The sequence below is a fragment of the Pleurodeles waltl genome, chromosome 6, assembly GCF_031143425.1.
Source record: "Pleurodeles waltl isolate 20211129_DDA chromosome 6, aPleWal1.hap1.20221129, whole genome shotgun sequence".
Taxonomy (NCBI): Eukaryota; Metazoa; Chordata; class Amphibia; order Caudata; family Salamandridae; genus Pleurodeles; species Pleurodeles waltl.
In genome coordinates, this window is record NC_090445.1 from 1,582,007,906 (window position 1) to 1,582,035,900 (window position 27,995).

General features: G+C 43.1%; 1 long non-coding RNA gene across 1 annotated transcript in view; it reads right to left on the reverse strand.

The window, feature by feature from the left end:
- Positions 1-3,667, reverse strand: part of LOC138302174 (uncharacterized) — a 61,837-nt gene extending 58,170 nt beyond the window's left edge. Inside the window, exon 1 of the long non-coding RNA XR_011205324.1 lies at positions 3,485-3,667. This is a non-coding gene — a long non-coding RNA (uncharacterized lncRNA). The remainder of the gene's footprint in view (positions 1-3,484) is intronic.
- Between the last annotated feature and the right edge of the window lie 24,328 nt (positions 3,668-27,995).

Genomic DNA, 27,995 nt, shown 5'->3' on the forward strand with positions numbered 1-27,995 from the left:
CAGTAAATGAGTCTATGCCTAGCATACATATCCATCATTCATCAATTGGCCATTCAGAAATTATAAGCACAGAGATGCCTCACATACATGTTCATTGTAATTCACCACATGTATGAATACATCCCACATAAAAACTTACTACAAAGTTGTAAATGAGGGCACAGACAGAGGGATGGACCCAAAAATCCACATCTGCAACGGGGAATAACTCATCCGAAGTAGATGTGAGAAGGACAATGTTAGGACGGATACAGGATTGGTAATGCAAATCCACTGATACACATAAAAAGTGTATGTCAGTCTGAATTTAAGAAAGATGCACCCAAAACTACTCAAGTAAAGCCACAGACCAACAGACTCAAAGTTACACCCACCCACCCTTGTAGTAAGTCACACACCACACACAGGACACTCACTGGAATTGCAATGAAATCATGTGACTAATAGAGGCAAGGATTAACACTACCATGGCAAAGGTAAAAAAAAAGGATTAAAAGGTTAAGGGTTCAACAGTACTCATGATCAGCACCATAACAACATATACACATAGGTTTAGGTTTCAGAAACACAAATGATGAAACTCTGTATATTAGATTACCCAAAATTTGAAAACTCTTTCTATCTAGGCATACAGAAATATCACAGCGACACACACAGCAGTACTAACATATGTAAACAAGCTGAACAGAAATACGTCAGAAAGGGCACATTTCATAATACCTAAGACATACTTGTCAATGGTGGAGGCTCACTGACAGCACTGGCACCACTCCCCTGCTGATTGACATCAACCCCCCAATCACTCAAACATAGGTCATCAACGTAAGAAAGCCGACCACAGGCCCAATATCCTTTACTCAACGTTGGCAACAGAGTTGTTGCACTGTGCCTACCCTGAGAAATAGCTACCTGAGGAGAGGAGAGGGGCCACACAGACAGAAAACCCTGTGTGTTGTCAAAGGAAGAGACATTTAGTTGATGCCCTCCACATGTGATCCTTGGTGAATGGGACCAGGAGCTCTCTGCACTAGCAACCTGCTCTAATACCATTCCTGCCAACGTCTTGGCCTTTAGTTCTTTCCAGAAGAACCGCAAGGTCACATCTTCTCACAGACAAGCCAGTCACAGTGGTTGCATAGAATGCACCTCACCATTCAAGTGCAGCAGTGCACAACAAAACCACAGTCTCTGTAGGAGGCAACTAGTGGTACTGCAGATCTACCCATTACCCATTTCCCTCATGGTCTAGAAGACATTGACTATAAACACGAGACACTTCAGTTATTCTGTCAAACTGCCAAATCACATCAGTACTTGATACACTTCATAAATGTGCAGCTTTGTCTGCGATGCCAATGTTGTTTTTTCACGTTTATGTCCATGCCACCTCTACTGATGGGACATATGACATCTTCATATTCTCTCAGTTAGCAATTGTATGTCAATTGTTTGCTAGCAATTCCTCAGTCTTGTGCCTGCTTGGTGAATATAAACACCACTCAAAAGACCAGCATGTTTATTGGATACATGGCATCACAAATACCACCCATCATAACACAGTTCCATACATTACCCATGATGTATGTTGGGAATGCATGCATAAGTGATATGTGGAGAAACGTGAATGAAGATGAACTGTGTTCCATTACGCTTAGCTCTGCCTTTAGTGCAGGCATTACTGACAAAGCAATTATGGAGAGCACCGAAGCCATCCTCACAGCACTTTAGACATCTTTACAGCACTGGGGGCTGCTGTTATACTCCCCTCAATTAGTATGCAAGTTCATCTATAACTATTTATAGTGTAGGGAATTTGTGCCGAAAATGGCTCTCCCAATCTAGTGTGAGTAATGTAAAGTCACATGACAAAGATTAGTAAAGATATGGATTTGTCTATTTCGTGTCCATGTGAAACAAAAGCAACTAGTAGTGGGACACACACAAGCCGCGACTCCTGCCCAATCCAGGGCCCGAGCAGGTTCACTGCCCTCAGTTCAAGGTCTGCATCTCCTCAACCAACTTGTGGCCTAACACATTACGTCTGATTGTCGTATTGCAGTATAGGGAAACAGTCAATGACGAAACGTGAAGAAACGTTTCTCTACATTCAAACCATCCTGAAGCACCATTGCCTCCAGCAGCTAGTCATAGCCAAAAGAAGACCAGGACACATGGTCATAAGCTACCTACATAACACCAATTTTCGGCGGCTTTGTGTAACACCTGAGTGATAAACGTGTATAATATCGTGCCCATTTGATATATGTACACTAATACACCTTCTCCACATACACACGCATCTAATGAGTGTTACCATCTGAACCATCTTAATGTATACATACGCAACAGATGTTACGGGATCACAAATTTGAACTGCATCCTTAGTGATGACTGAATCCTACAAATCTGCCATGCCCAGGCTTCTCCTTTCTGTCACCTGTTTCTGTCTTTTTCACAACTAACTCTCTCTAGGTTTAGGGTCCCCCATTGGACGCAGGCAGTATTTGTATTAGTCTTTTTACTTTTACACTTTGCATACACCCAAGAGCTTCATCACCTGATATCCCATTCTTTCCGCCCATTATCACCTTCCTAGACCTTAGTTATAATTTTTGATAGGTTTTTCTGTATCTTAAGTCTATTATGTTTTGGTGCTCTTTGTGTGCATCCTACTTGAGAATATCTTTTGTTTCGATTGTTAGTCATTTGTTTGAGCTTTAGATCGGGTACGCCGATACACTTTGCTCACACAACCCTCACTACACGTGTATGCAAGCTATAACACCACTACACAACATAAGGAATGGCATTTCACTTTTTGCACAAGCACTATTTCTGGCATTCAGTAAGGGGGAGTAAGTGTGAATATATTCATCTTTCTTACTTGTGCATACAGAAATAAAACTGGTAGAAGATGTGTGTCAGAGGGTGGTGTTAGTGACTTAGTGGGGTCCTCATACCTGGTTACAGTACAGGTCCAGGGCTAGAACTGAGATTTGTTTTTTTCCGTTGAGGTTTAGGGGCCCTACAAGTAGTTGTTGGATACTAGTACCAATGGCATGACCTGGTACTGCAGGTGTTAATCGTGGACTGTTGGCTGAGGTCTGATGAGCTGAAGGCCTCAATATGCCACTCAATGTTCTCTTCCCTTACCATTTGGAGATCCTCTGTGTGTGCTCCCAAATATGTCCTGCAGTATCTGACTGTGGCTCTACATGAGGTGGTTTTGGTTATACAGGTGATTGTGGAGAGTTCCTAGGTAGATGGTGTTGGAGCTCCTGGATCTCGTGATGTTAGAGCTAAAACACTGCAAAGTTCTCCTTTCAGGGAGATGCCCATCCCCAAGTCAATGCACCACACATACATGATGCACTCATGCCAGAGAAACAAATGAAGTCGTACTTAGGTTGTGTTGTGAGACCTGAGATTCAACTGGAGTACCTAAAGAGTGGGTAGGTGAGTCCTGCAAGTCTGAAACAAGTACCTCTGGTCTTGGTCCAGGAACCTCAAGGCATGTAGTCCAGAAGAACCCTGATGAGGGAGAATGACGGGCATCAGTGATGTGGTGTGGCATCCTGCAGCGGAACAACAGTCTCTTCGTCCACTGAAGTTGCGTGCAGCTGAGACCTGAAGGGGCAGTGGGTTCTCTTCTGGGATTGAAGTTCAAACTTCTGTAAATTACAGAAATACTCTTGTTGGTGCATAGACTTTTGGTAAAGTGAGATGTGAAGAAAGGTCATACAGACATACTTGACATCATGTGACTTGGGTATCTTTTGGGATAGTGACAGAACATTTGCCAACAACATGTTGGAGATCTGCTTCTGGATGCATGCATTGGGCACATCGATTTTTTACACCAACGTCTTACCTGCTAGCGCCAATGGTGTAGTGTTTGTGTGTGAGCAGCTCTCCCAAAGTGCAAGGACAGGTATGTGCGAGTACCTTTCCAAACACAGATTTCCCTTTCAGAATCAGGTCCAACACATCTAAACAGTCTCTTACTATTGAACAGTTCTAGGACAAGCATGCAGGCACAGAGATCTGAATGTTCTTCGTTTGTTTTTAATCCCTTTTTCTCAGAAAAAAACAGAGACAGTTTCCTTCTCACCCCAGGGTATGGATTGCCAGGAAATGTCTGAGGTCTTTAACTCCTCTATTTGGACAGAATAAAATCACAGCAGACAGGGCAGGTTGCCAGGTGTACCAGCTGCAAGGTAGGCTGTCACATCCTTCGCTAGACAGAGACTCGATTGCAAGCAGATAAAGAAGACTGTTCTGCAGCTGAAAGATTGTGTATGGCATTCAGGACAAGCTCTTTTATTGGTTTTGGCAACAGGCAGGCTGTATACTCAGACTGGCAGACATCAATGGATGAGCAAAATAGTTGTAATTCTCTTTGGGCAAATTGACACCCTTGTGTTTCAGCCAAGGAATTTCTTTGTCCAGCTATTGGGACGTCGGGTGCTGGGTAAGAAGCTTGGAGATCTCACATTAGTTAGCAAATCATGTAGACATTAAGGCGGACATTACACATTACAATGCACAAGACAAGGCACAATTCACCGAAACTCACCCCATCCTGGCAAGATACAGGGGTGCATAATGCTGTCTGGTTGAGGTACTGTCAGTCGACTGTCCTTTACTGGCACAGAGTAGGGCTGCAATGTCTTGTGCACTCATGCACGCTGCAGAAGGATCCGCTAGGGAATTCTTAAAGGAAATATGTAGGATTTGTGACAATATTACTCTAATTGTAAATCACCAATGGTGCATTGCAAACCTGTGGTATTGGTTACTTGGCTGGTCATTTACCCTTTACTGGGCCAGGACACAGGGTGAACATGATGGATATCTCTTGGCCAAAGAGTACAAAGTGGCTATCTCTAGTTAGAATATTGGGCTACCACCAGAAAAAATAATGTCATTGAATTAGAAAAAATGTAAGTTAAGAAGGAAAAAGTCTTTGATATTTCTTTCAAATGAACCACCTATGTTTCAACACAGAAATAAACCAGAAGCAAAGTAGATTTGAGGCAAATTGTGATAAGATTAAACAAACAAATGCAAGGTAGTAAAGAAGCTGTAAATAATTTATATACTCATTTGACAAGTCCAGCTGCCTCACTGATAAGCACTAACAATAGGCTGAAAGGTGAGGTGAGCCACACATCATCTTTGTAGAACTCAAACATAAATTTAGGGTCAGATGTACCAAGGATTTAGCATTTCTTAGCGGACCGTTAAGAAATGCTAAGTTGCTTATTAAAATGTACAAAGGCAAACAAGGAATTGCAAAATGCAATATCTGCCCAGTAGAAATTGCAATTTTCGATTCCCATACAGGAAATCTCAAATAGAGATTTCCTTTTTGCGGTTTCCTAAGCTCATACACAAAGCATTTCCTAAACGCGAAATGGGCATTTAGGAAATGTTATTACCATCAACTGTAAGTCAATGGTAACCATGTGCAACTTTAAAAAATGCATTAATAATGCATTTTTTAAAGTGCTGTATAGTGCAAATGCCCCTAGGGCATTTGTGCATTTTACATGTGCACCACCTTGGGGGGTGCATCAAGGGGGGCCGTAGGCCCCTAAGAATTCTTGGGTTTGCATTTCCTTATTTACAAATTCCTAATAGGAAATCACAAATTTGGAAATGCAAAACCATTCGAACACATAGGCCTTTAGGCCAGTGTTTCCCAAAGTGTGCGCCGTGGCTCCCTGGTGCACCATCAGAACTCACCAGGGGAGCCGCACACTTCTAGGGAACACTAAAATGCTTTCATTTTCATACTACCGTAGGGCCCCTTTCTAAAAATACATAACATTTAGAATGAAGCTGTACAGGAGTTTGAAAAAGAAGGAATCACAGTGGAAATAAATCAAACTTGTTAGGGTTTTGCAATGTTATGTTGTAAGTTGTAAAACCCTTCAAGTTTGATTTGTTTCCAGTTTGAGTCTCTCTTTCATACTACGGTACAGCTAACAAAGCTGCATGGTAGCATGAAAGAGAAAGACTTAATCCCAATTATTTTTTAGGGAGAAAAATGGAAGTGCTCCTGAGTCCTGGCTTACATCCCCTTACATAACGGGGAGCCGCAGCTAATGGCCAATAGGTCAAGGGAGCCACGGGTCGAAAAAGTTTGGGAACCACTGCTTTAGGCCCATAGGAACAAATGGGGTAGTATTTCTTAAATAGCAATTTCCTAGTCTGTAGGAGTCGCTATTAGGAAATCTTTATTTTTGTACATTCCATCTTGCATTTCCTAAACAGTAATTTCTTAGGATTCGCTATTTAGGAAATACAAAATAGGAATTTTGTACATCTGGCCCTTAGTGACTACTCTGCTCTGGTTGCCAAAACACTACGGTGGTTAGTAAATGTTGGTCATAAGCGGCAACGAGGAATTGTAGAGAGAGCAAGATCCATAAGTATTCAAATGTAAATAAGGTCTCAAGATAGGCTGTGACATGGCAGCAGGAGGGAGAACTTTATGAGTCAGAGTGGGCAATATATGCACATATATGACGGTGCTCAGATCAACGAAGAAAGATGTTTTTTTGCCAATGTTCCAAAAGTGGACATGAGGAGGAAAAGTAATCTGACTTTTCCAGAAAACAGAAAAAACAATGTTTACAATAAGTAATGAGTCTGTTCAAAGAATGTGGGTCTATCAGGCAGATAATAGAAAGAGTGAACAGCAGAATCTATGCCATGCTCCAGGAGACTGTTTGCTCAATATGACACTTAGGGGGTCATTCTGACTCCCGCCGGCCGCGGTATCCGCAGGGCCGGCGGGAGCCGCCAGAATACCGCTGCGCGGTCACAAGACCGCCGCGGGTATTCTGGGTTTCCCGCTGGGCTGGCGGGCGACCGCCAGAAGGCCGCCCGCCAGCCCAGCGGGAAACACCCTTCCACAAGGATGCCGGCTCCGAATGGAGCCGGCGGAGTGGAAGGGGTGCGACGGGTGCAGTTGCACCCGTCGCGATTTTCAGTGTCTGCATGGCAGACACTGAAAATCATGGTGGGGCCCTGTTACGGGGGCCCCTGCAGTGCCCATGCCATTGGCATGGGCACTGCAGGGGCCCCCAGGGGCCCCACGACACCCCATACCGCCATCCTGTTCCTGGTGGCCAAAACCGGCAGGAACAGGATGCCGGTATGGGGGTCGGAATCCCCATGGCGGCGCAGCTTGGATTCCCCAGGGCAGCGGAAAACCGGCGGTACACCGCCGGTTTTCCGTTTCTGACCGCGGCTGTACCGCCACGGTCAGAATGCCCTTGGGAGCACCGCCAGCCTGTTGGCGGTGCTCCCGCGGTCCATGACCGCCAGGGTCGGAATGACCGCCTTAGTAAGCAATGGTCAACTGGATTAGCATAACTGAAGAGAAAGGGGTAACCAGGGATAGAACTAGAGTAGCTGAGGGTTCCAAAGTCCAAGTGAAGAACATTAGAGAAATCTGCTTGCTGGAGAAAAATGTGATATGGTTCTTGATACCTGTATCCTAAATCTATGATAAAAATAAGTCTTGGGGAAATAGCCATATTGTATCATAATTGTATAGATTTGGCACTTTCTAGTGCTGAAAAGGCATTGAATGACTTTACGGCAGGTAGCATACCACTCAAGATTCCAAGGTTAGTTGTTAGTTCTGTGTTATTTTTTATTGTTGGTTATTGGGATTAGTCTTGGCTCTCAAGAAAGTCATTTAATGCATTTTCAGTTACTTTGTGGTAGATTAAACAAATACAGTTTGGGGTGATTATTAGTGGGGAATGATGTGTGGACAATTTGCAGAAATACAATAATAGAGAATAAGGCAGACAGGCACGTGGCTTAAAGACAGTACGGCATGAGGCATATGCGCCCAACAATGAATAAAGAGGACAACATTCACTGTATACACTCTGTAGCCCAAGCAAGCTCAATACATTCTGCTGGAAGCAAAAAAAAAAAGAAAAACAAGCATTGGCAAAACCAATAGATCACATCTTTGAAAGGTGGTAGCCAACCTTTTAGCATTAGCAATGCAAAAGAGGAGCCCGGGGATACCAAAATTAACTGAGCACATGGTGAGGGAATGAATAGATGCTCTGGTGGTGCAAGAGCAACGTAGGGGAGGTTATTTGAAGAGGGAAGAAAACAAAAGCACTGCCTTGGAGTGCTGAGAGTAGAAGAAAAAAGTAGAGAGGGACATAAACAGGAAGAGGAAGGAACGCTATCAAATGAGAAGCAAACAAATGAGATTGACAAGAAAGCCAACCAATGATAAGCAATGGATGTCCCAACTGGCATTGTACACAATAGGTCTTTTGACAACAGACAGATAGAGTTGTTTGTAGGCAAGACCTAAAAAGAAACTGAGACCAATGGGACATATACTTTCAATATATGAGCCCTTTCTATTGAAACTATCAAGAACAGAAGTCGATTTATATAATTATATATTTAAGCCCATGGCAAACAATTGTCTTTTAAACCCAGCCAAAATGTTTCCTAAAATAAGTAAAAACACCATATAGTTAATACAAACTGTAGACACAGTATCTAGCATTCATGCCAGAAAGAGGGTTACACAACATGGGCGCCACACCATGCACAGCACAACAAAAGAAGGAAAACCCATACCAAGATTAACAGATTTAGAAGCAGAGGTCATGTGTGCCATCCCTTGAAAAACGAACACAAATTACACTGTTCCAGAAATAAAGAGATATCAAAGGTTCAAGTAAGTGTACAAAAAAAACATTTGTGAACTCCACCCACAAAAGGAGATAAAGAAGAGAGTAAAGAAAAAAGCATAATGGATGTGCGACAGAGGTGTACAAAGTAGACAACACCACACATTTTGCGACATGGCGAAGGCTGTCAACTGTGCAACTTTGCAACCTCACTTGCAGTTGTGATTGATCACTGAACATTTAGAATTAGCCCCATACATCGATTTTGAAGGTTTACAGTATGGCATACAGGATTTTCACTGATTTAAAAGACACATTGCCAACTTTTGGAGATTTGTAGCAGCCGAAGTCTAAAAATTCCTTAAATTGAGAGAGTCAAGTTCACCAAGTTCACACACACACCTAGACAAACTGGAAAGGTACAGAAGTGAAAATGGGCTCTAGAAGGGAAAGAAAACATATCGTAAACATACTGACTAAAATGGGAGTGAGGGAAGGAAAGTGTATGAATGTACATATGATAGTAAATGACTGTGCAATGCCTCTCCAGTAATAAAGGGAAAGGAAAAAAAGTTGATCTTGAAGCCGGAAAATGTGTGATGCACGAAAAAGATGGATGGAGAGCGGAGCAGTAAAAAAGATAGTTTGCTTCATAGAGTTAGCCATAGGTAGAGTTAGTCATGGTGATCAAGGGTATAGGAATTGCACCTTTGACTTCCTTAAGCACACGGGTTACAGATGCAGCACAATAGCAGAACACTCAACAAAAGTGCAAGAATCACAATGGTATGGCACTAATATACAATAGTAAAATAAACAGACTTGGCCATTACATTAAATTACATTTCAACTATACAAGCAACCAATTTCCAGACATAGGGCCTGATTCCAACTTTGGCGGAGGGGGTTAATCCGTCCCAAATGTGACAGATATCCCGCCCGCCGTATTACGAGTCCCATAATGGACTCGTAATACGGCGGGCGGGATATCCGTCACATTTGGGACAGATTAACCCCCTCTGCTAAAGTTGTAATCAGGCCCATAATGCCTGATTTAGAGTAAGGCAAAGAGGGTTACTCTCAGTAGTGGCCGCCGCATATGTCAAAGGAGGGGGTGTGGGATGACGGGGGAAACATTTAAAAAGCAATAGAAAATGCTTACCTCTGCCACCCGTCTCCCGCCGCTGCCGCCTCGCTGCTCTTGTGGGACACCAGCACAGGCTTCCCTGCAATCCTGGTGCTGCTTGCAAGCTAAACCTAGCATGTAAGCAGCGTCAGAATTGGTCTGAGCAGCAGTCACTGCCACTCAGACACAAGCCTCGGTGTGTGCTGTTTCTCCAGCCCGGCATTATATACAGCCGGGCTGGAGAAACCTGAGTGTGCACGTGTGATTGGCCGGCCTCAGACAGCCGGCCAAACAACACATGCGCACTTAGTGCACTCTCCCCTCCTCCCACCTCCCAGTGGCCCAGCCCAACCCCTCCCTGCACTTGCTGATTGAGCCAGCAGATGAAAAATGAAAAAAAAAAAAAACGATATCAAGATACTGTTTTATTTTTTATCTGCTGGCACAGCCAGTCGAGTGACTCCCCTCCACCACTGCGGAGGAGCCGCCCCTGGGTACTCTGTCACCAATGTGACGGATATCCTGTCTTCCATATTACAATTCCATTATGGGCTCTGGAACTTTTACTAAGGAGTATGGGGTATCCGTCACGTTTGTGACAGAGTAACCCCTCCGCCAAACTCCAAGTCAGGGCCATATTCTTAATATAGGCGTTCCACCTGGGAAACTGGACCACACATAATAATACAAAAATGTCAAATAATGTCAGCATTTAAACCTGTAGTTCAACTATGCCCCAAATAAAGAAGAGTCTTCAGAAGTTCAATCAGTTCCTGATTACAATGATTTGTAATGATTTGTATTGATTATTGCATGACTTTGAATATTTTACTAGCCAAGTCAATAACCACAAAATGCTCGTGGGAGCATAAAATGATAATGGAAGTATGACTCCAGAGAGAGCATGGAGATCCCAGATGATGGAGACTGCACATCAGCTACACCAAAAACTTACAAAGGAAAAACGAGGTTGCAGAAAGGAATAGAGAATTTTTGTACTTCACTGATGAATTAGTGACGTCAGCTTTGTGGGATTCGGGGAAAGGAAGCATGGAAAGCAAGCGCTACAACGATGCAAGAAAGGAAACGATGTAAACAAGTTGTACATTTCGGTTGCTGGGATCAAATGCTGACATCTGTGAAAGCCAACTGAATATAAAACAACAAAGTAAGGGTATCAGGCTAAGAGGTTTTGGGTGTTAGATACTTTAGATTCACGCTACTTAACACAGACGGACCCCAACGGACCCCAACGTATGGCACTCATGATATTCATCACTTTTAGACCCCTAACATAGTTTTAGAGAAAAAGATGAGTTGGTGACGTAAGTGATGCTTTTATTGTGTCAGAAAATCATAAGGGACCCGATTCACAAAGGTAAACTTAGACAAAAAGTGTAAGTTTAGACCTAATGTCTAACTTTACTTGCAGTAAAGTCAGACTTTTGGTCTAAGCTTACACTTTTGGTCTAAGTTTAGACCAAAAGTCTAACTTTACTCGCAGTAAAGTTAAACTTTTGGTCTAAGTTTACACTTTTGGTCTAAGTTTAGACCAAAAGTGTAAAGTTAACAAGAAGTCTAACTTTACAACGAGTAACGTTAGACGTTTGGTCTAAGTTTAAACTTTTGGTCTATACTTGGACTTTTGGTCTAAGTTTATCTTTGTGAATCAGGCCCAACATGTGGAACAACCCACTATGAACAGGAGACAATATGTTGGCTAAGTACATAGCTAAAAATACCCCCCCCCCCCTCCATTGAAGCCTATGGTGCTAACATGGAAAAGCACTTACACCATCATATTGAAACAAAGACATTACTGGAAGGTTCATATGCAAAGGGGAAATATGCAAATTAAAAATGTCATTTTAATCATGGCTTATAAATAAAAATAAACTGGGACACCAGAAACCTTATTGGAGGTTCACAGATCCCTCAAAATGGGGCACTAATGTAATTCTATTGTATCTATTTTGTGTTACTGGAGAGAGACTAGTATATAGACAGGAGAAGACTGCAAGTCTTTTAGCATGCGTCATCATTTCTACATGCAGTTTTTGACTGTACAGGTTTTGGATTGTTTTTCAGAGTACATTTTAACATGTTAGGAAGATGTCCACGTTGAATGCTGACCTCGTCTTTTATAGGTATTCTTTAGTCATATGTTCAGAGCTCTAACCAAGTACCACACTATTACATCTTTGCTGTGGCAAAGGCTAGTAGGATAAACCTGCTGGTGTACCCTGCAGTATTAAAGTTTTTTTAAAGGAAGTTTCTAGCACTGCCGTGTGCATAGTTGAGAGGTTTCACAAACTTTTCCAACAGTGCTTTCTACCATCAACAGGGCTTGCGAGTGTGGTGGAAAAGGAGGAAAAACATGTTGGAGGAAACTTGCTCATTGCACCTGAATGCTTATTTTTTCTATGGAAATTTAATTCACTATCTTGATCATATAAATATTTGTTTTTCTTTTTTTGTCAAAGTAAAGGCAGGTGGCTGAATTTCTCTGCCCTTCTCCTTCTCCACTAAGCCCTCCACTCTAACCATCTCACTTGTCCTTCCTGCTTCTTTACTTTCCTTTTAGGTCTCACCTACAGACAGCTTCTGTCTGTTAACACTATTGTGCACAATACCTGTACCTAAGTGGGCTTTCGGTCAGCCTTTTGCTTATAATTGGATAGCTTTCTTGTCAATCTTATTTGCTTGCTTATTTGATTGCAATCTTCCTCTTTTTATGAATGCTTATGCCCTGGAGCTTAATTGTTTTTTGTTTCTGATTTTATGAGTTGTTTCCTTTCCCAGCTTACAATCAGTAAAGTACTCTTTTTTTGGTTTCGCCTGAACAACACACATGTGCTGTCTGCAAAAAACGTTGTTAATAAAAAAAAAAGCTCAAAAGCAGACTTGGAGCCCACCTATTGCTCACCATAACTTACCATTGGTTGGCTTCCACCTCATTCTCATTTCCTTGCTTCTGATTGGTCAGCACCTCCTGCCTGCTTCCTTCCGGTACTACAAATGTTGGTCGCTGTCAGGGAGTATGCACGTACTACAGCTTCTTGTCTGCAGACAGTGTCCTACTATTAGTTTTGCGGTCCTACAGGTGCATTTTTTAAACATTTGGAAATACACTCTCAAAGAGGGCATATCTGCAGTCTGTCTCAGTTCCTTCTTTATGTTGCTTGTCCCCCCGCCCTACTCCCCGTCCCTTGTGTGACTGCTCTCTCCTGCCACCATGTTGCTTCTCCCCTGATGCCCTTTGTTGCTGCTTCCACACTCTTCCCACATGCTTCTCGTGTTGCTCTTGCTTCGTTTGTGTTTTTTTTGTATAATTGTTTACAGTTTTATGCTATGCAAACTCAACTGAGGGGTATTGGAGCGCTTTGCATGTGTGGCAGTTACATTACACACGGACACATTTATTTTTTAAGCACGGGGAATTAAATGAACTTTCCCCCCTCCCATTGTTGCTGCTTCCACCCTCTTACCCTGTGCCTCCATTGTGTTGCTTCCCCTCTCACACTGTCAGTTGTTCCTGCTTCCTCTCACCTTCCCCGCACCTCCCTTCAGTTGCTTGTTCCCCCGCGTCCTTGGTTAAAAAAAGTACCTTGATGCATTGAACGCTGGCCAACACATTCAGACAAACCCACCTTCAAGCCTTGATTCCTCAGATACAGAAACCCTCAACTATGAAAGAGATGATACATCAAGTCAACAGTTTCAAAATACATATATATATATATCTAATGTAAAATACTATATTTCTGAAAGTTTTATTCAACAATTAGTATGTTCATTGATTTAATTATTGGATTGAAGTGTATAACACAAAAACTCCTATACCCCCTGGGAAGCAAAGCACAAATAAAAAAACCCACAATCACACCAACTCAAACATACAGTATAAAATGCAACCAGAACAAAAGATATATATCGGTAGCACTTAAAGGATAAGCATAAAATACTCTCCCAATGGGACTACCTAGTCCCAATATGTCAATCCAACTTAATTGCAATTCTTCAATGATCACAGCTTCAATGTCCAAAAAATATGTTTCATTATTTTTAGAGAGTCCTTTATTTCTGTTATAGTGCTTTTATTTGATAGAAATTTCTTGTTTGTTGATGAAAATATTCTCCGTAGGCCATGAATCCCAAAAAGAGTGATGAAACAGAGAAAAAAATCCAGTGCAGCGTCTTTGTCTGTTGGTTTTGTCCTCCTTCGGTTCTTCCACTGTTTTGATATGCCTCTGTGCTTGCCTGCTGCTTTTCCTCACACTCAGCCCAACGGCTTCTTGCTGCAGTTTCCTCTGTGAGTGTTGTTTCCCCACCCTTCTTCCTCTGATGCTCTCCTATACCTACATGCTCTTCCATTGCTTTTCATTCCCCTCGCCAGGTCCTCTGTTGCTCTGACTCCTCCCTGATCCTTCATAACTTTTTGTCCCCCCAACCCTTAGCTCCCTGCGGCTGCTCCCCGCCCATTCTTTCTCACTTAATATTTTTCTTCTTTAAAAACTGATTTTTTCTGCTAGGGCTCATCAGCTGCACATTTCGAGTAGGGCTCATTTATTTTTGCTCTCCTCTCATTTTTGGTAATTTCATTTACTGTTAATAAATATTATAACCTGAGCTCTGATAGCACTAAAGATGTTGCTGCCAGTCCTCCTGTACCCCTCTGGGTCGGATCATCACCTCTGATTATCTCAAGGATTGTGAAGAAGACCCGCATGTGAGGACAAGAGTGTACAAGGGGATGGAAAAAGAGGCTGATAGGAAATCAAACTGGATTGTTATGACGCGGTGTCTTTAACCGAGGTTCAAGGGCTCAGCGGTTCTCCACTTAGGGAAGACATGGCAAAAATCATTGAAGGGACAACACACTAAAGCATATGAATAGAGTTAGCACTGGATTCGGATCTGGGTTTACACATTGCATTATGCAGGTAGACTGTAACTAGTCCCCAAGCATACCTGAGTCCGGCTCAAGATCTGAAGTAATATATGACACCACTGCCGCACTGGGAAGGAGGGAGGTTGGGTGCAGGGACACAAAATTAACAAGCATGGGGCCATATTTACAAGAAAGTGGCACATCACTACTGATGCGCCATTTTTCTTACAACCTCTTGCGTCCCCTAACGCCACCATGGTAGCACCGTATTTACAATACGGTTCACCATGGCACATGTTATGGGCAATAGCATAATTTTTGTGACGCTATTGTAATGCTATACTGGATTCACGTAAAAAAAGATTACGCTAATCCAGTATAGTAGTAAGAGGACACTGAAATCAATGGGAGCCTCATTTTAATGCCTGCTTTAAGCAAAATGGTGCAATGGCATCTTGTAGATTCCATTGCGCCATTTTTAGTGACCCTGTAATGAGGGAGCACCCCCTTTGCATACAACATGCACATATTATGCATGATGTGGCATAAGGGTTAACAAGGTGGCGTAAACCTAGTTTGCGCCACCTTGTAAATATGGCGCTATGGTAGTGGCCCGTTACCTTCACATTTGCAGCGAAAGTGTTGCTGCAAATGGGGCGCTAAGGGGCGCAAGGGCCCTGTAAATCTGGCCCATAGGATATTGTCAAGTCACAGAAACAATAAGAGTTAGGGAATCGAGGGAACTGAGAAGGTAAAAACTAAAAAGTTGAAGAATGAATAGGCTGAGTACAAACTGAAGCGTACCCAAAGTATTCATACAAACCACTGCACTCAGACAGCTTGCTTCTGCACCACGTAGGTCAACTCTGCATCTAATGATCCAAAACTGATATTTCTATGGCTTGTCCTATTGTGGTTAGTACAGTTCAACTGATCTATCTCTGGAAGTGTTCACTATTACTATGCAGGTCCATATTTTCGAATTCCTGTTTCCCACCTTCTCCAACTTTGGAGTCTTCAAGGTATTTTACAGTGACCTGTCATTTAATGGTCATTTGCCATGCTGGAATAGTAAATGAAACTTATAAAAAAAGTTGAAAAAGCTTAAGATGTATTACTCTTCATACGCAAACTAGCCAACCATGCCTGCGCACTCATCTTGAAACATCTGAAGCTATCCAGGAACAGATTTTTCCGCACATAGACAAAACATTCCAGGATGGCTACAGGTGTCGCTATATGCCAACTTACCATCCAACATTTAGATTTTATTTTTAAAATATGTTTCACTCAGCTTTACAAACAAGCATTGTGAAAGCCAACAGTTGAATCTTCATATTTTAAAGGTGAGATTTAATGGCTTTGTCATTCATAGTTGCACCTTACAACTATCTCACCTTTCCTATTCCTCTCTACATTACTGCTTTTTCTGTTATATAAATGTGATCATATCCCATTCTTTTTCCTGTTGTCCAATCTGATAATTTACCAGAGTGAATATTCATAGCCTGGGGATCTTAGTTATTTTCCATTTTCAACACATAAAAGAGGTATATCCACACAGAGGCACAAGGAGAATCCCCAGAAGGCAAGATAATGATGTGTTGCTTTCATAATCATGAACTCCAAAACTGCGACAGTGCTATCCTGTGCCCAATGAAAGTGCCTTGATCCATACAACATGCCAAAATTGGTTTAAAACATTTTTGGCACATTTAACTTTAATATAAGGTATATGGTGCAGATATGCTTCCCAGCATAGAAAGTTAAATGCTACTTGTGGACTGCAGCACTTATTGTGCCATCCATTCTAGCAGCAGTGAAAATATGGCTTCAGGCCTACCCTGAGTAGTCTGGCAACAGCAGCTTAAGCCCTGCTGCACAGACCTATCAAAATCATCCTTGTTGACGGGTAGGAAAACTTGATTTAAATATTGAAATATTAAATAAGTCACCTCAAAGTGCATCTTGCTGATCAAAGGGTAGGGTGCATAACATCTAAGAGAGGAACAAGTGTGACATTAGAAATGGCATTTTCCCCCAGAGGTTAGGCCCAAAAAAACATTGTTGCTTGCTAAGCTGTAACTGGTATAGGAAAAGTCAAAGTATGCATTATGCACTTTAATCTACAACTTTTGCCCTGCACCAGCTACAGACTTAAGACTTATTTTTATATTCAATAAAAAATAATTACCTTTACCCTGCTTGAAGCTGCCGGAGACTTATTAGCATTAGGGCTTGAGAACTGCCAGCCTCTCCTTGGCAGGGTTTAGGTGTAAAAGAGGTGTGAAAACTGCTCCCAGAGATGATGGTCTGGATGTTGGGAAGTGTTTTCATCCCCTGGCTAGAAGACCAGATGGGATGGGTCCAGGAACTTAAATAACTCCAATAGGGCCTGCTCATTACCATGGGCACACAGGCTCTGCACAAGGAGAGGGATTTCCCTATCTAGGATTTTGAGAGTAAGGGGCACTGTGGGAATGTCTACAGTATGACAAACAGGAATGGCTGAAAAGTGTGTAGGGTTGCCCCGGGATCTTTTATCCCATTGATTAAGGAGGAGGCAGGAGTCACCCCACCCACTAGCTAGTGCCAACCATAAAAGTGGCACTGCCATGCATTCTCCCTATAACACTTTCTAGACCTGTAGAAAGATCAGAAGAGGACTGGACTGTGTGTTGTGAACTGAAAGAAGTCCCAAATGACTGGACCTTTTCCCTCTTGTATACAGCGCAAATAAGTAGACTCCAAGGTTCAATTGTCTGACGTCTTACGTGGCTACATGAAGACAACAAGCTGCAAGTGGCCTTTTCCTGGAAGTAACCAGATGACCAGTGGCAAATGGACCTATACAGGACCCTCTTGCTGGCCTCTGCCTAACACCCTTTCAGTCTCTAAGTGCCTCCTGTGAGGTCCTTGGGTCTTTAGAAGTTTACTCCTGTGGTGAATTGGGACTTAAAAGACTAAGGGCCTGATTTAGATCCTGGCAGATGAGTTACTCTGTCACACCGGTGATGGATATCCCGTCCACTGAAATATAAATCTCATTATATCCAATGGGATTTCTATTTCAGCGGGCAGGATATCTTCCACCGTTGTGACGGTGTAACTCGTCTGCCAAAACCTAAATATTGTTCTAAATCAAAAGGTAACATTTTGGACCAGGATAATCCTGGTTGGGGTGTCTAACCTGCCTTCCATCGCAGTCAGCGTTAAGTTGCTTTTAGCTTCTGGTCTACCTCAACCATTGCATTTGATTGGGACTTTATGCTTCTGGGAGTTATTTCTACTTAAAATTAAACAGTCATATCTCTGGTTCCCCTTATCAGATTTGTGCCCTTTTGGTGACATTTTATTTATTGAATGTTATTCTACTTTTCCCTTTGTTATTGTTTTGCATTTTTACTTTATTACTGTTTTGGTAGTGCAAAGCTATGGTTAATTTAGTGACTTTGAGTGTTCATCCTTACAACGGTTGTGATTATTCCTTGCGGTAGGTAGTCACCCACCCCAATCAGTAATCAAATTTCTTATAGCCCACGTCACTGCTCAGTGTGTTAAACATAGAGAAACCTGCTACAAAATCTTCACATATTGGTATAATACCCCAGAGGAAATAGCCAAGTGGTACAAATCCAAATCAGAAACATGCTGGAGGTGTTGGGGGACCACTGTCCCCTCTACATCTATTATGGATTTTGCCATAATTTGCATATGTATATATTGGAAGGAGGAGGTTCTGAAAGAACTAGACTTGGTGTTTGCACTACTGTAGGGAGCTGGGTTCTGGTTACAGTACCCCTGACTTTGTGTCTGGCTTTTAGATGCAACTTTGACTGAAGTGCACTGGGTTCCCGCTAACCAGGTCCCCAGCGCTAGTGTTCCTTCCCTAAAACAAGACACATGGGGCCAGATGTATGAAGCCTGTTTGCATTTCTTAATGGTCCAAATCGGTATTTCAGGCCTTTAAGAAATGCAAACTGGGCATTTCTAATGTACAAAGCCCTTTAAGGAATCGCAAATTGCGATTTCTGGCCTGTAGAAACCCTGTAGAAATCACAATTTGCGATTCCCAGTATAGGAAATGCAGATAGGGATTTCCTAGATGCATCTCCTATTCTGATGTACCATACATTTACAGAATATGATTTGGACATTTTGGAGATGCAATTACCACTTGAAGTCAGCGGTAACCAGGTCCAAATGCAAAAAAAAGCACCCCAAGGTGCTTTTTGATAATTGCAATATAGCACACACATGCCCCTTAGGCATATGTGTGCTCTACACGTGCACCCCTATTTTTGGGTTGCACCAAGGGGGGCCTTTTTCCCATTACCATCCCTGGTTTTCCATTCCTTGAAACGCTATTTAGGAAGTGAAAAACCAGCCCATTGACTCAAATGCAATGAGATTTCTCAATACTGATTTCATTAAAGTGGTTCCTACTTTGTCTGAATCGCTAAATCGTTATCTTTATACACAGCATTTTGCATTTCTTAAATAGCGATTTTTATGAATTCGCTATTTAAGAAATGTAAAAATGCATTTTCGTATCTGGCCAAAGGTCACCTGATACCCAAGTGAGCAGGCCCTTCAGCCCCCCTATAAGGCCCTAGTAAATGGAACTCCGGGTACCTGGGCATGGGTAATGAAGAGGGCCCTTCAGAGCTGCAGCGCAAGTTGTGCCACTCTGAGGGACCAGCACCAACCTTATACAGACAGCCATTGCACGTTGTGTGACAGGGTGCTCCCAAAATTAAAACATGACATGGCAATATCTGTAAGTTACTCCTACTGCAGGCCTTCAGCCCTAAGGCAGGGTGTATTATATTACAAGTGAGGGCATATATGCATGAGCAAATATGCCCCTACTATGTCTTTGTCTATTTTTAGACATGATAAGTGTCCAAGGAATCCATTTTAAATACATGTGCTGGAGACTAGTCAATACGAGTTTCCCAGCAAGGGCTGGCTTTAGCACTGGTGGCCCCCTGAGCAACAGTCTTTTTTGGCACCGCCACCCCAAGACCACCTCCTCGGATTCACTCACTACCACCAGCAAATGTGCCCCTCATTTCTCCATAGGTCCTCTTTCACATACATTAATTTGTTTTAATGTGCTTGGCTGGCTTTTCTAATCCACTCAGCTATCTACATAAAATTATAGTTCTGTTCTTTGCAGCAGGTATATTAACCCTCTACGCTACTTTATGGCGAGTTAAAGCTGACACTAGACAAAATTCCCATCTCCCTCCCTAGTAGGAACATTAATCACAAGAGGTATCTTGGCATTTTCATTGTTTCCTGAAGGCTGGATGCACAAGGAACCTTTAGCAGGTGCTTTTAAATCGCAAGTTTCGTAAGTCATTCTTAAAAACAGTGCCCCCCTGAGGTCATCCCCCCCCCCTTGCAGGTCAGCGCCTGGTGCGGTCGCACCGCTTGCACCACAGTAAAGCCGACCCTGCCCACAGCTACATGATGGCTTCTCTGAACCCAGACATGTTTGGTATCAAAAATCTTGTATTAATAAACCCTCACTAATTCCAGCGATGGATTTATTAATACATGCACCCAGAGGGCACCTCAGAGGTGCTCCCTGAAAAAAATCCTACCAACTGCCAGTGAACTCACTGACCGGTTCTGGCCAGTCTGCTACCAACAGATGAGAATCTGTTACCCACCCTCCCTACGGGATGAACTGCATTCCAAGGCAGGAGCTTTAAAGAAGTCCACCACCTATGGTATGCAGAGGAAGATGCCAACCCTCCTGCCTCAGGGCCCATCTTGCACCTGGACAGGCAGGAAAATTAGCTATGCAGGAGGCGTGTCAGACTTCCAGACTGGGAACACTCCTAGCGTGGTCATCCTGAAGTGGACACAACTTAGGAAATTCCACCATCTTGCGTGTGGTGGAATTTAAGGCCAGGGTGATGCCCACTCCCCACAAGAAGTGGTCATCTAGGTAGTGTAGTGACCCCAAGGGTAAGTTACCCATTGGCAACTGCCCTTCACTCCCCTTAATGCCCCGTAAATTGTGTATTTAGGGGACCCCCTGAGACCAGATCCTCAGATCTTCGCTGGACACAAACGGAGACGTGGATGAGAAGCCTGCTGGGCCCGAGAACCAAGGAGCACAGCAGACTTAGCGCCAACCGTGCCCGCCTGCCTGCTGCACCTGACACTCGACGAGCAAGTGACCTGTCCTGCCTCTGCAGCCTCCAAGAAACTGGGAAAGCTGCCAGTGCTCCTCAAATCACCAAGAAGGAACTCTCTAGAAGTAGGGGAGCTGCTCCCCTGCATCTAAAGGCACCCACGAAGGAACTGAGAGGACCAGGACTGCCAAATACACGATGCTGGACATCACCACTGCACCCGAGCTGCCTAACCCATTTTGAAGCATCTGCAGACTGTTTCTGCAGAAACCCCTGCAACTGTGAGTCGCCAGAAAGCAAAATCTAACCCCCTACGCCACTTCTGCACCTGTCCGCCCGGACCCAAAAGAGAACCAAGGGTGTTGCCACATCTCCCCACCTCGTGAAACAGGAGCCCACTTGTTGGCTAGGTCAGACTGAACCCCCAGTCCACGCCTGCAGAGTGTTTCTGTGGATACCCCTGCAACCGCAAGGAACTCCAGTGTTGGATCAGATGGCAGAAGACACCCCTGCACCCGCGCCCTACAGTCTGAGGAGGAGTCGACTGATGGTGTCCCCATGTACCCAAGGACCTCAGGGGTCGTACCCCCCTTGTGGGTTTCCCTGGACTGACCTTCCAGTCCATCCCTGCAGCGACTCTGTGACCGCACCGATCCCCATAGACTTGAATGGGATACCCGACGCCGTGACACACCTCTGCACCCAGACGCACTGTTGGTGTGGCCTTGGATGTTGCCCCAAAACCCCCTTAAGTACAGGAGATTGGTCCTGTAAGTCACTGTACTCTACTTGGATTGCTATGTTTGTTTTCCTCCATAGGACTGCATTGCAGCTTTCTAAAAAATGCACTGTCTTCTTTTGAAAGCTATAAAAATTCATAACTCGAAAAGTACTCACCTGATTCTGACAATCTTGGTATCTAAATGTATATAAAAGTATATGTTATTTTTATAAATTGGTGTTGTATATCTTTATTGAGTGTGTGTATCACTTACTGCATATGTGTATTTTTTACATACTTAGCACTACCCTTTGATATGCCTAAATACTCGACCACACTATATAAAAAGAGAGCATTTGAGATGTAATTTTTGCCTTTGTGGTACCTCTGGGGATTGCTTGGACTTTTTGCACAGTGTACCTCATTTTGTTCCACTACATAGAGAGCCAGCTTCCTCCAACTACAGATTCCAAAGGACCCTGGAGTTGTATTATTGGGTCTGTTGTTTGCAAGTAACAGATCATTTACATCTCTGAAAAGGTAAACAGCTAAAGGTTGCTCTCATCTCTGCTTCATCTACAATCCCGGTGCTTTGGGAGAGGCATGCAGTTCTGATGCTCAGAATCTGGCTGTTAAGATGGGGGAGACTCTCATTATGAAGAAAATCATCCTATCTCTAGCACACAGACTCAAGGTATACAACACTGACTGAGCTCCATTGATCAAGATTCTTTCTGAAGAATTCAGAGAATTGACTTGCCCATTATACCTCAGAGCTCTCCACCTTATTCCAACAGAACTTTAACCAGTAAAGTAAAACACACTCACGCTCTTAGCTTTTACTTCACTTTTACACCAGTTTAGCAGTTTTCTCTACACATGATAACAGTGTCTATACATTAAAAAGAGCTTGGATAGGGGAGGGAGGAGTGTTTTATTGAGGAGATCCAAGGGCATATTTATGGAAAGTGGTGCTTCACCGAGTGCAGCGCCATTTTCCCTGCGCTCCTTAGCGCTCCCCTACCACCACCATGTGCGCGCTGTATTTAAAATGCAGCGCACCATGGTGCAGGGTAGGGGGCAATAGTGTCATTTTTCATGACACTATTGATGTATATTGGCGCTACTCCTGCAGAGTACATCAGGGCCCATTCTAAACAATGGCAGCCCCTTTTTAATGCCTGCTCTGAGAAGGCGTTAAAAGTGCCATAAAAAATGGCGCAAGGGAATCTTATAGATTTCCTTGTGACATTTTTTCAGCCCCTTTAACAAGGGAACGTCCCCTTTGCATACATTATGCCTGGCGCAGGCATAATGTAGCAAAAAGGGTTACAGAGTGGCGCAATTGGTGCGGGGATTTGGGCCTCGTTGGGCCACATTGTCAAAAATAATGACGCTAATGTGGCGCAAGGTGGCACTAGGGTATTATGAATATGCCCCCCAGTGTCTCTGTTCTACTTTTCTTTACCATTGTATACACTTTCAATTTGTACTTTTATATACATTTTCAATATATCGTATTCAAAGTACCATTCACTGGCCGGGTGGTTTTAAGTGAGGTTTTGCATACCTTCAAATCAATAAAAAGAGTTAGGGCCATATGTACCAAAGCATTTTCCCATTGACACAGAATGGGTAAAACCCTTTGATACATCTGGCACCAAATCCGTAAAAGATATTTCACAGAGTTAAGGTTTCTCAGCTCACAGTAATGAGTTAAGGTTTCTCAGCTCACAGTAATGAGTCCTTTTCAGGTGCCACAGGGGTATAATGGCTGTATCTAGTGTTCTTTTCGGAAATGAGTGTGGGAGGCATGATTAATGAGGGCTCAACCTTCCTGGTGGTGGCAATGGTATGTGTATCATGGGCTCCTGTCTATTGACCCTTACCACATGCGTGTAGAAGATGCCCTGCTTCTGAGTCTCTGTGGTAGGATTAATATTAGAGATCTAGGTGGTATGTTGCCCTCCCCATGCACCTTATGCTATCAGTCTTTGTCTTGGGGTACACTGCCAGATTGGTGGAGGGAGAGGTGCTGATTCCTGTGTGCTTGCTGTCGCAAATACATGCTTAGAAGCAAAAAGCAATGACCAGAGGGATGTGTCACTTTGTATAGCCTCCTATAGACATTTTATTCTTCTTTGTTGATGATACGACACAATTGTGGTAAGAACCAAGCAACAAATCCACCTTCTCAGGAGGCATTTGTAGTACCAGAAAAACCCCTGCCTGTGTCCTTATATCGTGGAGGATGAGTCACTTCCTCCGACCAATGGAAAGGAAGAGGAGTTTGTTTTAAACATCAGATGACTGGAACTTGACAGCAGCCCTGCCTCAGACACAAATATATGCATCCAGTGTCTATATTAGACAAATCTGCCCATGGTGTAATGTCCACAAAAGCATAATCATCTAGCTTCTGTGCTTGCATCATACTTACACACTGCTGCTTTTCATCCTCCATCATTCCACAATAAACTGTTACCAATTATATTGATTACTCAATAAGTCTAATGTCACAATGTCACATGAGCCGACCAAATTTAATTAATGGGTAAAAGCAGTATATGTTTCCCATTTTTTAACCATGTTAGAAATTATGTTTTATCATTGAAACTTGTGCAAACACATCTGCTTTAAAAGTAGTTTAGTGCCTGATTTTCCAACTTTGGAACCGGAACGCTTATATACTAATCATGGCTTCAACACCTAAAATAAATAATGTAATTCTGGGCAAATCACTTGATCTCCAAGTACCTTAAAATGTGAGGGAATTGTAAATATGGGGAATATAAAGTGAATGGATAACTCAAAATGTGTAAGATTATGTACATTTCATGTATGGAATGTTTCCAAGTAGGCTTGCCAAAGTAAATAGTGATACATACATATATACACAGCCATGCAGTTTGAATGTTAATTACCTACTATAGCTAAAAGAGGCAGTATTTACTTGCATAAATGTCCCTTACCTCTCTTTCTGGTTTGATAAAACAATATTTTCACCAAATTTCCTTACTTAGATTACTGCAATAGCCTACTAGTTGCCCTCCCTTTAGAGTCTTCCCCACTTTTAGCTACATTTCTAAACTTTACCATTAGGACACTCTGTGGTCTACCTAGACACACCAAACGTCTCAATATCATCACCAAATTAGTTAGATGACAGCAACAAATTATGCATTCAACAAATAACTAATTCTTTTTTCGAAAAATATAATCAACATATTTCCTAACTAGGTATCTACAGGTGCGGCTCGTGGGAGTGAGGAGGGGTGGGCAGCATGGCGCGAGGGGGAGCATGACCAAAAATGAATTAATAAATAAAAAATATATCTGCCACGCCACATCCGAACAGCTCCTTATCTGCAGGGACAGGCTCAGGCTCACTGCTTGCACTGCGTCCAATCCTACCGCTCGAATGGACAGAGCACCCTGGCTGGGCGCTCTGAGACAGAGTGGGAGCCTCTGCCTGCCCTCTCCAATCTGGCACTGCGTTGCCGGGTTGGACAGAGAATACTGCGCATGTATGTTTGGCACTCCCCTCTGTCCCTCTCAGGCCCGTGGCCCCACCCCTTTTGCAGTAAAAACATAATAAACATAGTTTATTATGTTTTTACTGTAAAAGTTCTGCAGCTGCAGGTGGGGGGGTGACGCTCCTCTGGAATAGGGGAGGGGTCACCCCTGCGTATCTCATGTGGTCACCAGTTATATATGCTCATGAACATGTTGTTCAACCAACATAAATCTTATGGGACGAATATCAGTGTATTGCAGCTTCAGCTCAGATGCAAGTTAGGACACATATATGAATAAAGGCCAAAGCTTTGCAGGCACAGGCCAGCGGCAGTTCAGGAGTGGCAAACGGATAAAGGCTCACGCTCGCAGCCAGCTCCTGTGTGAGAATTTTTTTAACTTACGTCAAAATGACTTGTGTTGTTTCACTGTCACTAGAGATTAAGGCTTTTTGAGGGGAACTGTTGCAATGTAACATACTCTTGTGGTTGCTGGCTAAAGGAGTCGGCTTAATGTAGCAAACTAAACATTATCTGAAAGTGGCTTATGCTGGATTGGCCAGCTGCACTAAAGACTTTAGGGTCAGTTCTACTTATTATCATCTTTAAAGGTAAAAGCAGGTTTCTAAAGCCTTCTTTTATATGTCATCATCTGTGCTATGCTTTTTTTCTGCCAATTAATACTCCAAACAAATGCTGGCCCATCGTGGGTCTTCTGCAAAACTCATGATCAGTATAGGCTAGGCTGGAAAAAAAATATTCATTTAGGCCACTAGATGCAGCCCACTGGGTTGCTCAAAGCTTCCCAGTCTTCTATTGGCACAAGCTGTATGCTGGCAGGACCGCAACAAATCATAAGTGATCAAGGCCACAAGTCAGTGGCAGAATGGAGCAATGCTTTGCAGCTGCTGGTCAGCAGCAGGTTAGGAACCATACTTTGTAGTCCCACATAATGGCAGGCTAGGAGCAATGCTTTGCAGCCACTGGTCTGTGGCACAATAGAAACCTAGCTTTGTATCCACAGGCAATATGAAAATTCAGAACCATGCTATGCAGCAGAATGTTAGTAGCAGGTTTGGATCACCGTTTCTCAGGTAAGAGTTACATTTAGAGCCACACTTTCATGGCGCACGTGACAGGCAACGTAGGAACCCTACACAGTAAAAGACCCTGCTTGGCAACTTGTGAGGAAATGCGTCTTTTTGACAATTTAACCCTAATTTCAGGGACTAATGCTGCTGGTTTTTCATCTCAAGGCCTACTAACCAGGCCACAGTGTTTTAGCCCTATAAAAAGTACATGTGATTGGCTATCCTCAAATGGCAAACACTGCCTTACTTTTAAGTCCCCTAATATATGGTACCCAGGACATGAAAGGCAGAGTGTCCACACAGGACTGTAGCACTGTTTGTGCCACCCTGTGTGTACAAAATGTGAAAGACACTTCAGTCTGCCACTGCAGACTAAAAAGAGTGTCTTCACAGGACTGTAGCACTGTTTGTGCCATCCTGTGTGTACAAAATGTGAAAGACACCTAAGTCTGCCACTGCAGACTAAAAGGCAAGTGTGCCACACTGCTAACTCAACTTTCTATGATCCCTAATGGCAAAGGGACCACTTCCCTTAAATGTATGTCTCACCTAAAGCGGGCCTACCAAGTCCCTAGACAGGGAGCAATATATTCTCAAGTTAGACATATCTTTTGATATGTCTTTCCAGCTACACTTCTACATTCTCCTTTTGCTAGGGAAGGTTTGGAGCTCCATTGGCTAACACAGAGTTAAATGGTTTAAATTTAAACACGTCTAACTTCTGAATGGGACAACCTAACGAGGTAAAATAAGGTATCAAATTAATGGGAAAATTAAACCTGACCAAAGGTCAGATAGGATTTAATGTCATTATTAATTTTAAGCAACTTTTATAAAGTTGCTACCCTGCACTCCAGATAGTACAGTGGCCTAAAAAATGTCATTCACAAATAGGTGGGTTTCTGGCCGCCTGAGGAGATGTGTGAGCAACTCCCAGGTCCGGGAACAAAAGTATTAGCCCGGGAATAAGGCGTAGCTCCCCTTCCCCACGAAGGCTGGAAATGGTGTTGGCCCAAAAGGCGAGATTCAAATGTGAAGGTGCGCACCAAAAAAGCAATCTAAAATAGCCAAAGTCTGCACCCAAGTCCTCCGGACCCGGGAGAGCTGTCAAAGTCTGGATTCATTGGACTACAAAGACACAAGCCCTGACTGAAGATTTGGCCTCTGACCACAGTGTATCCTCACCAGTGGCACAGCCACAGCTGTGCTGCCACTGCAACAAAGAAGACGTTGAGGGGCACTGATCCATGTGATCAGGTTCACCCCACATCACCTGTGGACTGAGGAACCACCATAGAGACACCCCCGTTTACAACACCACAAAAGGAGAATCCTTGTGAACATCTTTGCCTGTATTACTTAGCATCAGGACCACTCCATTTTTTTCTACGGCAGTCTTGTGTTAAAGTTGGATACTTGCTTTAAAAATACTCTGGTGGTCAGGTAACAGTACAAAGTATCCTTTCAGCCCCCCTTGACCTAGTCTAAGTTGGATTTGGTTGCCCATGCCGGCCAGAATACCTCAACTAACTTTTTCAAACTTTCCAAATTTTTAAAGCTTTACATTTACCAGTGCTTGTTTGTCATTGCATGTAAAAGCCCCAAAAATTCATAAACATAAGCTCTATTCTTATAAATTGTTGTCATGTCTTTTTATTGGTGTGTGATTTTCTTATTCTGCTATGTGATGCTTTACACTAAGGGCCAGATATTCAGAGCTTTTTATCTGTGGCAAACAGTCCGATTTGCAGAATCGGGCGGTTTGCGACCACTAAAAAGTTTTCTGGTATGTCCCAGTGCAAAATTGCAAAT